Consider the following 15,760-nt stretch of genomic DNA (forward strand, 5'->3'; position numbering starts at 1 on the left):
GTGTTTCCATTGTAATTATATTTATTACGCTCTATTGATCATCTGACATCGAAACGATTGACCAATGAACATCATTAAATGCAATTTAGTTTGATGAAATTATTTTTGTCATGTTGTGACTATTTTGTGGCTGTTTAACCTGTTAATAACACTACATTGCGTCTTATAATAATAAGTTCATCTAACAATTTTTTATGTTGTGGTTATTATCACGAAAAATGAAATACGCTATGTTTGAAATCGTATTGAGACACGATCGTAATTGAGTCTCGCAGAAGCCAAATCGATCAACTCTACTTTTATTAATTAAATACATAAAAAAAGTACATCATCGCATTCTTTCAGTTATTTCCTACAACTTCCCCATTGCCAATACCTATACGTGACAAACTTTTCCGTCGCGATGTACAAAATTCAGAATTCCTCAAACACTGCTTTATCTCCAAGCAAAGGTGGCCTCGTCGAAAAGAAATCAGTAACAAAATATAAAAAGTACAGAAGAGGAAGAAGAAAATACGATGGGAGAACGGGTCGCATCGGGTTCCTTATCCTCTTACACTCTTTTCTCTCACTCAGAAGATGGAGATCTGAAATAAGTGCTCGAGTGCTACCAGCAGAGCCTCTTTCCATTAGTTTAACGCGCGGCGAAGATTTCATTGAGCCCGTGAATTTTTCATGAGAGGCCGTCCGCCTACCAAATAAACCGGTGAAAAAAGGATTCCAAAAATAAAAACAGAGACAGAGAGAGAGAGAGAGAGAGAGAGAGAGAAGTAGAGGGAGAGAGAGAAGCAACCAGAGAGACGCGATGTAGATATAACAAAGAAAAAAGAGAAATAGAGGGAACGATCTGATTTTGCGCAGTCAGGATAGAAAGAGAAAGAATGATCGATTCAACCAACAGACAGAAACGAGAGAGTAAACCAACGACAACCAGAATGCTATAGAAACTAGAGAGAGATGGAAGGAACCCTCGATGTTGATTTTAATTGAAAACGCCTCCATGAAGGTATAGTGTGTATACGGCTACACGTACAACGGTGCACGCAGATAAAACCCATTTACAAGCGGGCATAGCCCTGACGTAGAAGCACAGAGAGCGCCAGTGCTCCAGCAAACGTCCCCGGGGACCGTAGAACGAGGGGGTAATTCAATTTGACACCCCCACCCACGCTTAAACAAGCCAGCACCCATCCAGCCCTCAACTCTCTTCCTCTGTCTTTCTTCCTGTCCTCTATATACGAGATATATACTGCTCTTTGTCTATGTTTCTTTCTTTTCCCTCTTTCTTTTCTTCTGTTCTCTATATTTGTCCTTTTCTTCCATTTTGGTCCGTGGATATGTATGTTGTGTCTGTATTTCACTCTATTTTTACCATCTTCCTCGTTCTTTCCTTCTGTTCTTCATGTACATATACATATATATATACACGCACACACAGTATTACTTGTACCTTTTCTAGCATGACGGCAGAGGTTGTCTCTCTCCGTCGCGCAAATTAAATTCTCATCCACCGTGAAACAATGCCAGTATCCGAGCCGGAACAACCCCCTACTTCCAGTTCAGCTACCTCCCTCTCTTCAGTTCACCTGCACGGTTGGAAACGTTGCAACCCTCCACGATTGCAATCCCCTCTTCTCTATAGAGAAGACTCGGATGCCGTTGGTCAGCGGTTCGACAGATCGGACTCGAATCGACCGCATTAATTACTCGCTACTTACAATTAGTACAAACTAGAAACGGCCGCGTACGTTCTACTAATGGTCGTGGCGTTTGTTCTCCCTACTTAGCGGCACGTTCATTAGCTAATTGAATCGCGATCAAGAGAAGCGAGTCTTGCTGTAGGTTTTTTGTTGGCGGCAGAAATTATATCCGATGAGATTGAACAAGCGGAAGTTCTTGGATAAGAAGAGTCGTTGTCTACCTTTTCAAATTGATCGATATAAGTTACGCTCGATAGGTTAGTTCCAAGATTTCCAAGATTTTGGAAATATTTCTAATGTAAGCAATTTCGAACTTCTGAATAGAAGCACAAGATAAAAATATGGTAGAAATAAAATAAGGACCTGAAATAATTAAGACCTGTGTTTGACGATATCACTAAAAGTGCCCACAATTGATTTATACGGTCGTCATTATACGTATTCCAAATTTCAATTGAGATTTTGATCAAACATTTCCCAGTTTTCTCATTTATCGAGTTTCTCTTGCGACTCTTAGCTTTTATAAATTTGTACGTCGCTACCTTGCACGAATGCAACAAATCGCGATTCGTTAACCATTTTGTTTATAATGAATTATCGCACTTTATATGAAACCAAAAACTCTTCTAATATTTATGAACTACAGTGTATGCGTATTCAAATACACTTCGTTACCTAACCAATAAGATTCCTAAAGAAATAATAATAATTTCTGCACAATGAAACCGTGATCGAGACCGCGATTGCATCCTAACAAAAAAATCAGGATAGAGATAGAAATAAGACAAGAGTACAAGGACAGGAGTCGAAAGGTATAGCAAGAGGTTGCAGAGGCAAAAGTGAAAGAGAGAGAGAGAGAGAGAGAGAAGGTGGATAGACGAAATGAGAGCACGATGTAGTCATAATGGAAGCGCAAAGATTTAATAACGTTACAATGAACGAACAAGCTTACCCCGAGCCCGTCTCTGGACCCTCGGAAGCCTGCCGCCGCGCCGCCTCCAGAAGCCCGAGGATCGCAGATTGAATTGTAAAATAACCGAGAGGGGAACAATGCGCCTCGGTACAACATTGTGTTTGCATTTAAATAATCCGCGAGCCCGCGGGTACGCTTATCCTCGCGACTTCGTTCGCCGACTACTACCCTCCACTGCATACAACCATCCCTTATCTTGTATCGTGTCCATTTGTCTCACGTGCACTCTGCTTTTGCGTGCTTATTTCTCCGTGGAAACGGGAAACATTATTCCATACAGTTACAAACAAACGTATATATGATGGAAAGAGGTAAACAGAGGAGAAAGAGATTTTTCACTGGCTATGACATGGTACAAGAAAATAGTGAGATCGTATCCTCGTTGCTGTGTGGGAAACCTGTACGGAAGCGTGTACTTACGGCTCTAGGTCTATAACTTTTTAATTTGTGGAATGTAGGCTCCTTAGGCCAGTAGGGAATTAGAAAGGGAGCAATTAATATAGAAGAGATAATAAACGAAGTAGGAAAGGGCAGAGCTGTGGGTGAGGAAATTGGGAAAAAAGGAAAATGAAAGTGCAAATAAAGAGAGAGGATATGCAGTTAAGTAGGTAAATTAGGCAATTAGATAAACATTTATAACAGATAATAGGTATATATGGTTAATAGTCAGATAGATGATAGATAGTAAATACGTGATAGCAAAATAAGGATAAAATAAGGTCTTGTATGTAGATGATTAGAGGATAATGAATCAAAATCGTATTTATTGTATTTATAGAATACGTTTACGATGAACATAAAATAACTGAAATAGAATTCAAAAGCTCAAACATAGTGCTCAAATTAATGATAAAACAAAATCTCTTTCTCGGATATTCGCTGATTGCCTGTATATATAGTTTATGTAACAATCTATCTACTTTATTAGCCGATAATAATAGTATGTTACTGGTAAGTAGCATAAGTATACGATTTTATTGAATAAAGACGAAAAAGCTAGCAGTAATTAATAAGCTCGCAGACAAACGGCAGTTCCAAATTAAAAATTCGTAAAACGTAATCAGCAAACAAATATAAAATGTCTAAATCAGTCGACATAACCACTAGATTATTAATTATATATTTCAATTCAATATTAAATGCTTTTATTTTAACACGAGCACGAGACTGTTTTTGTCTTACATCAAGTTTCATTCGTTGGTATAAAAACATTTATATTAAGATTCAAAGAACAGCTCGCTACAATTGAAGGATTGACCCGTCGCAGCAGCGTAACAAATTGCGTCTCTTTTGTAGTCAGAAATATTTACGTTATCCTAAACGGGATGCATTTTAATTCCTCTTTACAGACGTCAAACGATGACTCGTTGCTTCGACAATCTCCCAAGAGGATTACGTAATTTAAACAAGTGCCGCCTGTTATATTCCGCGTACCTAATGAAAAATACGAGAATAATAGGAGAGAAAAGAACGAAGTTCAGATAACTGGACACTCACAAATTTTAGATATTTAAAAGTTGCCCCCTATAGTTTTTAAAGAGAATGAAACAACCAGCCCGTAATCTTTGCAACCATCTAACAACGGTTAAATATCTGTTAGAGGAAATTTGCCTCGACTTTTAGTGCATTATCTTTTATCCATAAAAATGCTATAAAGACGTTATCATATTAAATATATCCCTGATATCTGAAAATTATATAACTATATCTTGGTACGTAAAATTTGATAGATTTATCGTTTATTTTTAGAAGATTTATGACCCTAGCAAGTAATTATCTTAGTTAAAGTTCAGTAGAATCATAAAAGGTGAACTTGTTATGTTCTTTCCTGTATTTGCTGTTCGTATATAAATCGAACGAAAAGCATGATTGGTATGCACACGAGAAGATGGCGGACATATTTCTCAACGATGCAGATGGTTCGATGTCTCGACGAAAAAAGAAGCAATCGTTTACGAGTAGCCAAGCGAAAAATTACTGGAACACGGCGGAACTTTAGTAACTCGTGAAATTGCTCCCAGATGCTTGTAATATCGGCGAAACTTTTTCCCTGGGTCACCTGAGCCCCGAAGGCGTTCGACTAATATTAATTCGGACCCTCTAAAACAGGTTGTTGTTTTCAAGATCTTTCGCGAGTTAAATCCAAAGCGATGCACGACTAATCTCTGGGCAAACAGTTTATGGTGTTTGCTTGACTATGCAACGTACTACGGGGAAACCAAGCCCCCTTTCTGCTGGATGTAAGCCCTCGATGTCCCGCGGGACCAGTTTACCCCCGACTCGTGAATCGGCTATCAATTTACTTAGAAACAGCCGTGAAGTGTCAGGCTACAGATTTTTATAACGCTTTGCATATTCTTTGAGTTAGTTAGAACTGTTGTTAAAGGAAAACAAAAAGATCGAAATTTTACAATAACGCATAGTTGGTATCAATTTATTTAAAAACGGCCTTGAAAATGTTCAACTGCAGATTTTTATAGTGCTTTGAGTATCCTTTGAGTTGAGTCTTATTTAACGATTACCAGTATTATATTTGATAAATAGTGTTTATACCGTGAATGAGATTTTGATTTTTCATATTTTGTGTTAATGATGTTTTTGATTTAGTTTGAAAGTATTGAATGTCAGAAGGTACAATCTTTTTACTTTCAATTTATAAAAAGTATCCAAAATATAATGAAAATAAAATAGTTTGAAATACAAATCATATTTAATCGCCATAGGTGTTGATATTAGTTTTGCCAACAGCATTTACATATTTTGAATAATTGCGAAAAAGGAGAAACTAAAACCCGACAGCTTTGGTTTGGTTAATCATTTCCACATTTCCAAACGTATGTATCTCACCTGTTTCTTATGACAATTTTAGTAAATCAATTTAATTAGACTTCTCTAAAAGTCATAGAAAAGGTACACGTTTTACCAAACTTTGGAAGAATTTGACTTAATTAGTTCTAAAGGAAATAGTCAAATATTCTTCACATTTGTGAAAAATATTTTTTTTGTGGGTTTTGTAGGAATTTAACTAAATTGATTTGCAAAAATCGTTATAGGAAGCACGCGAGGTTTGCGAATATAAAAATTATTAAATAAACCAAAGCTAACCGGTTTTAGTTTTTAGTTTTTAGTTTCCCGTTTTGTAATTTGAGAAAAATTTGATAATTTTCGTTAACTAATCGACTCACTCTGTCAAAACCGACAAATATCCACAAATCGTAACAAACCCGAGCCAAATACAAATCAACCCAACGAAACTCCATTCAAAGCACGTGCATCTCACACTTGAGTTCTGTACAATCAACTCCTTCCACACTATCACCAATCTCCCATATATAAAATGCGGATATTCGTGCAAATTCAAATTTTTATGAATTTAAAATAGACTTATTTCAGTTGTTAAATATCGTAACGAATATCCCAGTTTGAATTTTATACATTTTTGCATTCTATGTGCATTCTGTGCACTACTGAACTTTTAATTTTACAGTGGTCCGCGAATTTTCCTATTCCAATCGCACTCTTGTGTCAGTAACTAAAAGAATTTCTCATCATCAATATCAATCAACATCAATAATGATTCTATTATATTTTTTTGAAACCGGAGACATTCTTTTAATAATAAAAAGATCACGCAAGGAAAATAATAGAGTTATATTTCTCATAAAAGTATGGAAATCTGCAGTCTATTAACATGTACTTGTGTCCACTAAAAACTCAATCAATTAAAGAAATACCTGTTTAATCAAGCCTTCCAAATCTCCTCCTTCGCCGATCACTGATCCTGGGTCACGTATAATCCGGCCACGAAAATCCCGCAATCAAAAATCAACCCTCTTTTCCTATTTCTCTCTCTTCCAATTTGTCAAATCGTTGTATTTGGAAATATCGCGTTCACACGAATCTACATAACAATTTCTAACTTACTGATATGTGTTTCTTCATAGTAACTAAATCTATTAATATGTTTCTGACCAGCTCGTCAAACCATAAGGGAATATAAGTTCCACGATAAAACGCAACGTCGCGGAAGATCGAAGAAGGCTTTAGGGATCACCACGAAAATTTCCTAGGTTCGTTCCTGCAATAATTCGATCTGCAGAAAATATTTCTCTTTTCACCTCGCTGAACCACGAAGAAACGGAGATCCCACGAAAAAGTGGAACGGACGCGGAAGATCAAGGAGCGCGTTAGGGATGACTACGAGCGACTGGCCGCGTCCAACGTTTCGCTACACTTTCCGAAACGTTCTCGTCGTCTCTTTCCTTCGCTGTAACTCGTTCCTTCGTCGCACGTAGGGAAAAGGGGAGAAAGATACAAGGGTTGGTTGAACGTAAAAGACAGAGATAGAAGAGGGTAGCGAAGAACCGCCCCCGAATGAGTTCGTCGCGTAACAACCAACCCCATAGCGACGATAACGGGGATGAAGGCGGAGCTTGGGGTAACTTGGCCGACGGGGGTGGCTGGCTCGCCTCAGGGGTAACTACAAACACGTACTTACCGAACATTATGATCATACTCGAACTCGAGCCACGCACACAGAAAGGACTCCTGAATGAGTGAGGGAGACACGATAAACGTGCACTCAAGGAGACGGTGTTTTCCAAAATGATAAATTCTTTTTAAAAATGATCAAACGAGATTTGTGTTGGAATGGTTTTTCTGATTTTTTGCAAGAGTTATAATTTTCAAAAAATTTGGTTTTGTGATTATTAAACTGCAAACGTTTATACATTTATGAGTAGCATTGAAAACGCAAAAATACGCAGTATATACATGTAGTATACGAAAGTGTGTATGTAAAATACCTAAAATACAGTGCTCGTTGTAATATCTAATATGTAAAGCAATTTTATACTTGGGTTACGTTTTTTTAACTAACTTCATAGAAGTATAAACTCGCATTAAACCGACTCACATTACTGACCGCGGTAAGAAATTTAAAAGCTCAAAGATATACAAAAATATGTGAAATATCTAAAATAAAATACTCGTTATAATATTCAATGCATGTCCATTAAAATATGAAATTATATAAATATCCATGGTTTAATTGCGTAAAAATCTCTTTCTTCAAAAAATAAATACGAAAATCGTATTTCTCTTGGTGCTCTCAGATGCCCGTATGCAGAGCACGAGCAACCTTTCACGCTTAGTCGGAGCAATCATAACGGAATATCATTTTTTAACCATCGACTATACCCAGTGTGTTCACCGTAACGTCACTGGTGACATTAATAAAATAATGCAGTCACGGATTTCAGGACACTCGAATGCACGGGGCTGGCTGGGAGAAACCAAGGGGGATGTGAAACTGAGACGCGACCTTATGTTCGTACATCGTCGCTCTCGTCTCTCTTTCTAGGCGTGTCGAGCGTGAAAGGACGCGTGTCAGAGCGAGAAGGAATAATATAATTGGCAGGGGTCCGCAACAATATTTATTACACGTAGGGGTAGGAAAAATTCTAATGACCAACTGGGGTATAAACTGCACCAGCCTCTTTGCGGTTCGTTAAACGATATTTCGTTAGAGGGATCACGCCAGTTACTCGCAAAGATGTGCACTGACCTTTTTTCTATTCTTTTCCGTGATTCTTGTTTTTCTTTTTATTCAGTTTTTAATACCTACTTATACAGTGGTTCGATAAAGTATTCGTAAACTTATCACGGAAAACTGTAATGTGTGCACTGTGCGTATTACGTGGAACATTTTGAAATTTCATTAGCATTATAACGAGACGCGACTGTCATGATTGCATTAGTAAAATTTGAAGCCAGTCTGAACATGTATATAGAAGTTGTATTAGGTGAAAAATTGATATGCGGTATAAATAGCATATAATAAATGCTAAAGATGGACTGGATACTGAGAGTTATTAATATTGCGGCTAATTGATCGTTTAAATGCTTTTATCATGTGTGCGAAAAATGTGTATACTTGCATTAAATAAGGTAAATGTTGGATAAGTGTAGGAAAATCGGGACACGAGTTGGGCATCTATGCAAACATTTTCTCATACTTTAGATATTTTATATATTTTTGCACAACACATTCGTTCTATGGATTTTCGCATTTTCATAAAAATTCGTAATCTACCACTCTACAATCATAAATTTTCATTCTCTTAGGTCGCTAATAACCCGTGAAAACGATTCCTACGGTTTTAAATAATGGAAAAAGGAAAGTACAGTGGCAAATCAAACGTGTAGCTATAATTACGCACCAACAGTGCAGTCCATAAACCACCATTAACGCTTTGTATCCTTAAAAACGTATCCGAGCAACAGCGAATTACTCACAACGACTACCACTTATCTTCGGTATCGCGATTGGTTTTTAACAGCATCCAGCCGGATTTGATCGGTATCGTGAAACCCTCTGAAAGCCTCGTGTCTCGTACAAATCAGCCGCACGTTTAGCTGGTACAAGAAGCTGGCTTTAATACCCGACACACAGCCTCATCAAAGCGATCCTTTCAGTACCGATAGGCCACCAAGGGCTACAGTTAACCGTTCCATCTTCTTTTGTCCGGGACCTAGTTTGTGGTAGACTAGCCTCTACACGTTTACCAGTAAGTATCTATGTTTCACAAAACAGAAGATTAATTCGGTATAGTTTCATCGTCTGTGAAAGATATTTGTACCTATAATTGAGCGATTAACCCTCTTTTGACATTTTATGTTAAAATCTTGCTTTAGTTTCGAGATGAATATTGACAAAAATTTGAATATTTCACGATCTAAGGGTCGACGAAAGAAAAGTTTCGAAATTATAAAGTTTCTATATTTGAGCGTCCCAGAAGTCAAATCAATTGATCATTAATCGATACTAAAAATATTACAAATAAGCAAAAGGAAAAAGAAAGAGAAACGAATAAATATCAAGATTACAAAATCACCGTCTCTGCGTTAAAAAACAAAAGTCTGCATTTTTCTCCGATAAACTCTTCGAAAGTCTAAGATCTTTAAAAAGATGACTCTAAAAATATAGTAAAGCTACGTCATTCACAATTTTGTTCTCGTCTACTTGTACGTCGTACTTGCGATACGGCATTAGCATAACGAGTTTCGATTTCAAGATCGTTTGTTCGGAGGCGACGATGCGTGGCTAATTTCTGCACGAGGGTTGTACGACGTCACGAGACACGCAGGTTTCATAGTCAAAACGCCTTGTTACATATGGGAAACGTCGACGACTAGAGACACCATTTCAATCGTGTAACCGTGCAAGTATCGCTGCGGGCACGCTGGCATACTGCACAGTCAATTAGTTTAATAGGCCAACAGTTGTTACACGACTAGAGGAGACAAGGGTGTCTCCCACGTCCACTGTCACGCCCCTGAAGAATCCTATTACCGCCAATTGATCGATTTATCCGCGAAATCCCTTGCATTCTCTTTGATTTCTTCACTTTCGCTTGTAATCAGAAACTAAGAACAATAGTTATTTTTTAAATTTTTACGCAAAAAGTTATTGAACAAAAATTAATTTCTATTTAATTCCATTATCGATGGAAATGAAGAATTTTTCGACCGCCGATAGCCTTTAGCCGTGGTTAAAGTAATTTCTGTCATTCATAACGGCTACCAGTAACAGACAAAATTTTAGTGATTTTTAAGTCATTCCTGGCCAAAATCATTTGAATCAAGATGCCAATTCTGCAACTCTTGAAATTTGCCATATAACCGTTATAAATTATATATATATATACAATATATAAATAAAAATATATATTATATATAATATGAATGTAATATAAAGTAAAAGTATAAATTATACAGGGTGGTTGGTAACTGGTGGTACAAGCGGAAAGGGGGTGATTCTACGCGAAAAAAGAAGTCAAAAATGTAGAATAAAAATTAAAAAAATTTTTTTTTTAATTTTTTTTAAAATCTACAGTGAGATCCGTTATAACGAGACGTGATAAAGTGCACGCGTACTGAGCGAAAATTCAAAGTCGATTTTCTCGAAAACAAAGCCTCAAACGAAAAATTTTTATTCTATATTTTCGACTTCTTTTTTCGCGTAGAATCACCCCCTTTCCGCTTGTACCACCAGTTACCAACCATCCTGTATATAATATAAATATCCCTGATTAAGGTATATCTGCGCAAGATAAAAAATGCCTCTCGCATATTCATATATTTCCATCTTACAAATCGAAAAAGCCAAATCCAAGAAATCCACGAGGTCGAGAAAATAGAGAGGAATCTCTGCAACGTGGAACTAACGCGAAAGGTCTACAGCATACGATAGAATACGTCTTAACAGGAAGCGAGATTTTAATTAAAGGGGAGACAGCAGAGGTTCGTTGCGCGCAAAGCGTTATGCATAATGTTATTCGGCGTATCTACTGTAATAAGTGTAATCCGCGCACCCCCGATCCTCTCGACACTAATAGTCCACGGATAATACAGATTATAACCCCCTTCCGTTCCTTCCCAATGAAACTACCCTTCGAGCTTGAAAGCCAAACCTGCTTGTCTGAACTGAACGTGTTTGCTGCTCGAATAGCAATCTGAAACAATTCCGAAGCAATCGTATAAGGTATCATCGTGGTCAGCACTCTTCCTCCTCTGAAATCGATTCGCGATTATTCGTCTGTTTCCACGATCGCGAATTTCTCTCTCTTCCGTGGGCCAGATTGCATATAATGATTAGGGTTTACAAGATGATACTTTTTTTGTCTTACCTTTCTTTTTTCATTTTTTGATAGATAGAAGTTCTTTATAAGTTTTGTTCTTTTTTTTATACTAATATTGATAGCGGTAAAAATTTGTTATATCGTACAGAGTAGAGTACGGTTATTGGAGTCAAAAAGATGTCCAAGTTAAACTAATCCAAGAAATTGATAATTCTAGCGACTAATTAACTCGCCTTCCTGGATTCCAACTTCTTTAGTTGTGTTCATGAAAATATGAATGTGTACAAAGGTCGTTGCACATAATAGATATTTCAAATAATATCTATGTAAATCTGACTTAAATGGCACTAATAAATAATGTGAGTGTTAATATTTTGACTAATTTAAACTATTAGCAGTTTACTAATTATGGTTAGGTTGCGTATAATTGCGTAATTTCAAAATATCCAATTCGGAAAGGTGCGTAATAGGAGAACACAGGGAGGCAACCCTCGGTTAAGTGTTAACTGTGCCAACAAACCCTGTTCCTTTCGCAACCCCTTACAACGTGGCAAAATACACGATGACCCTTTCCACCCTATGAACACTCGAACCTCAAGAGAGCTCGCCACTCAAACGATCGTAAACAAACTTCTGATCTCGTTTTAAACGTTTTCCACGCGTGCGAATCAACCGTCGACTAGCGAATCACTGCAAACATTTCCTTCTTCTTAAAATATGAACTTTATATCCGTACAGCAGGTTTCTTCCTTTTCGGGCTTGTTAAAAAAGCTATTTATATAGAAAACCTGTTTCATTTCGATTAAAGAATATTAAAGAAAAAAGTATAGGATATGTATTAGGTTGTTCGAAATGTATGTAATAAAATTTAAGGAAAAATACACCAAAAAAAAAAAAAATATATAAAATGGAGGTAATAATATTCTATAGAAGAGAAAAGAGAAGACTTCGCATTTAACATTAATATTTACTTTTAGTAATTTAAATTTTACTTATATTTCAATCTAAATTTTTTAAAACGTAGTATTGTATGAAACACGAAGAAAGCACAATAGAAAAACTGAAAATATCTTTTAAATTAATCACATATTTTCACATACAAGTACTTCAGTGTCTCTTTCTAGAGAAAAAAGACTCATCGCTAATTTGGTATATTAAAAAAAAAATCTCTGAGAAATTAGAGCTATTAGAAATGAACTTCTTTTATTTGTATCTATTATGATAATAATAGCTTTTTAAATTATTTATTAGTAGAAGGTTTGTGAATTTGCGAGTAGAAACGAGTAATATCTTTGCAGTATGATAACAAAGAATTAAGTTACGTAGTTTAAACTGCGTGATACTGTGCTATTGATCTGATCTAATGCATACCAAATTTTGTAAAAAGTAATTTCATGTGAAGGCCATAGTACGGTCATCACTGATATAACATCTCTACACGACAATCGACGTAAGTTCATTCATGTTCTCATTTAATCATTCATAACAATCATTAAGCTAAATATAATAATAGAGTACGATAAAATTCATAATAATTTAATAAATACTGTAATTGCATTTGCTACGTGTACGTTTTATCATACTTGAAAATAATATAGGATAGAAGGAGAGTTTGGGAAAATAGTTAGCCGCAACTAGGCTAGGTATTTACTATTTCAAGGTTTTGTTCGTGGTTGCTCGTAAAGGCTATAATAGGTATCGTGTACAATAGAATATAACCATCGGTGGTAAATTATGTGGGGCACGTGTCCTGGCATAAGTATAAAGAGATTGAGCCAAGCTTTTGTTCGATCCGTTTTCGACGACGTCTCGAAAACGTGTCGAGTTGAGGCATGGACATAAACGTCTCAATAATGGCTTTATTATGCGCTCATTTATACACGTTTTCGGAGAAATATCAAATAAATATGCCTGTCAGGGGAATTTGTTATTTTCTTCTACAATACATATGTATTATAGGTTTATTTGAATATTTTGTTAATGCTCTTTGGATTCTTTGAATTTGCTTAATATCTTTTTATTTTATTTTTTTTTTTTTTTAGTATGTGACATATATAAATTGACGTGTATTATTTGTCATTAGAATAATATTAATTTGTGGAATTAAAAAACTTTTATTTTTTTTTGTCATAAATGCAAAAATTTATTTATAGAGTATTATATTAGATATGAAAATTGATAGAAATATTTAATATAAAAAAAATGTTTTTCTCTACATTATATTGAAACAGATTTTGAAATATAAATTATACTTTACAAACGCTTTTCAGAAACATTCGTTTTATTAAAAATAAAATATGGTGTAATTTTCGATACACATAATATTTAGAAATTAAATATATGAAGCTGTTCGTTAACTTCTAATCAATATGACGCTGCAGAGTTTTTCTTTCATTGTCTCAAATTGATTGATATTGATGCGATGGCCTCCTGTCCTTTTTTTTCAAAATTCTTTGTCATGAGATGATACATTTTCATGTTATGGAGTTACCTGCCGTTTAAAACGAGAGCAACTAGCAATGATGTTGATAATTTGAATATGATACATATTTAATTTATTGCTGATACAAGATAATTTACCAATAGTTGTATGTAATACTTCTGAATTTATCGACCGAAGGAAAAAATGCGTCTTATTGATTGAGTGTAGATAATTCAGATTTCGTTTGTGATCAGTCAATTTAAAAAAAATGATACGTAAATTAGTGCCACTGATTAAGAACAGAATAGGAGCGACATGTAATGCTCTTTCGCCCCCAACATTTTAGGGATTACCTGACTCTCTTACCGTTTTTATGTCAAATGCGACATTACCGATTTAGTGGTTTGAATTAAAACTAAAGTCTTGTATGGTACGCAACCCACGATATTCTTACAATATTACACGGCGTCCCACGAGGAATTATCAGTTCATAGCTTAATTATTATAAATTAATAGTATAGATGTTATAAATTGATTATTTAAACTTTATAAATTAATGGCTTAAGTGTTATAAATTATTAGCGTGAATATTATAAATTAATAATTAAATAGTTAAGTTGTGCTGTACAGTCAAACATTGACTAATTTTGTTAATGGTGATACCTGTTTGGTCGGTAAGTACCAGAAGCTAGTTTATCGCATATTGGTAAATATCTATTGTATCTAACGGTAACTTAATGGTGACATTTGCATAATACATTTGTACTCACAAATTAAACACATCAATTACATTTATTTTATATTTTACAATTTAACGATATTTTAAATAAATTGAATTAAAAAAAATTATTTTACATTCGTAGACTTTTATGCTTTATCGAGCTCAGTCGATAAGTACCATAAGACGTAAGTGATTTGTTCTTAGTACTTGGTCAAGAGATGTATCTACAATAATACACACTTAGTTTCCTAATTATGAAGTTTGTTAAGAATGAACGCATTAGGGGTTAATAAAAGTACAAAATAAATGTTTTTAAAAATATTGTACATATTTTTTCTGTGTTCTCTTTACGCTGATTACATATTTGACACAAAATTTGACAGTGTTTCTCGAATCAGGAACAGTATCATAACCACCTTTTACCGGCCGAATTAACAAGGTAAAGGAATAACAATTCCATCATTGCTAGAGGAATGTTTCTACACATTCTCATAACGATAACCTGAGAAATATGTTTTTCGAATTTTGAAACAAGTGTGTTACATCCATTTGTAGAAAGAAAGATCAATCAGAACTGTGCGTTCCTTGTAATTGTCTACATTACTACATTATCTTCGACATCTCTTCTTTGCCATCAATGAATACAGATCTGGTAAGATAAATCGGAAAAGGTCTAGATCGTTTATTGCAAGGTGGTAATGACTGTTTTGACAGCGGCTCGCTCTTCGACTATCATAAACCGTTCTGAACGATGCCTCTTCCAGCCCCATTGTCGTCGACACCGATTGGAATCAATATTTACACTCAAGCCCGTGTAAGCCATGGATTACCAGAGGCTCAACCGATCCTTCCAACCCTTTTTCGATTGAGTCAGCACAGTCAGCGACCGTTCACTGAGAAATTTTGCTTGAAAAGGGTCCCGTACACGCTTTCGTTGTTAAACAGTCTTTTTCGAAGCAACTCAAAACTGTGTGTTTCGGTCGAGGCCAGTTTAAGCGATATATCAAGTAGTCTTTTTCAAAAGTACTCAAAACGATCAAAGGCCACTCCTATGCTTTTGAACGATTTTTCACGCCTTTGAAAAAGGGTCCTCAATCCAGGAGTTAGGTTAGGTCCTCCCATGGTTGGGTATTTATACGGGGCGAGCATCGAACAATATGAAATTTCGTCGATCGTTATTGTAGCGTGTTCAACTGGATGACGATCGCGATGCATCGGTGCACGCGCGTGAAAGCTGCCCTATTCGAGCCATGGATAATTCGGAATTGGATTATCGCGGCCGATCTGGGAATCTACGGTCGT

Source organism: Bombus vancouverensis, chromosome 4, assembly GCF_051014615.1.
Source record: "Bombus vancouverensis nearcticus chromosome 4, iyBomVanc1_principal, whole genome shotgun sequence".
Lineage (NCBI taxonomy): Eukaryota > Metazoa > Arthropoda > Insecta > Hymenoptera > Apidae > Bombus > Bombus vancouverensis.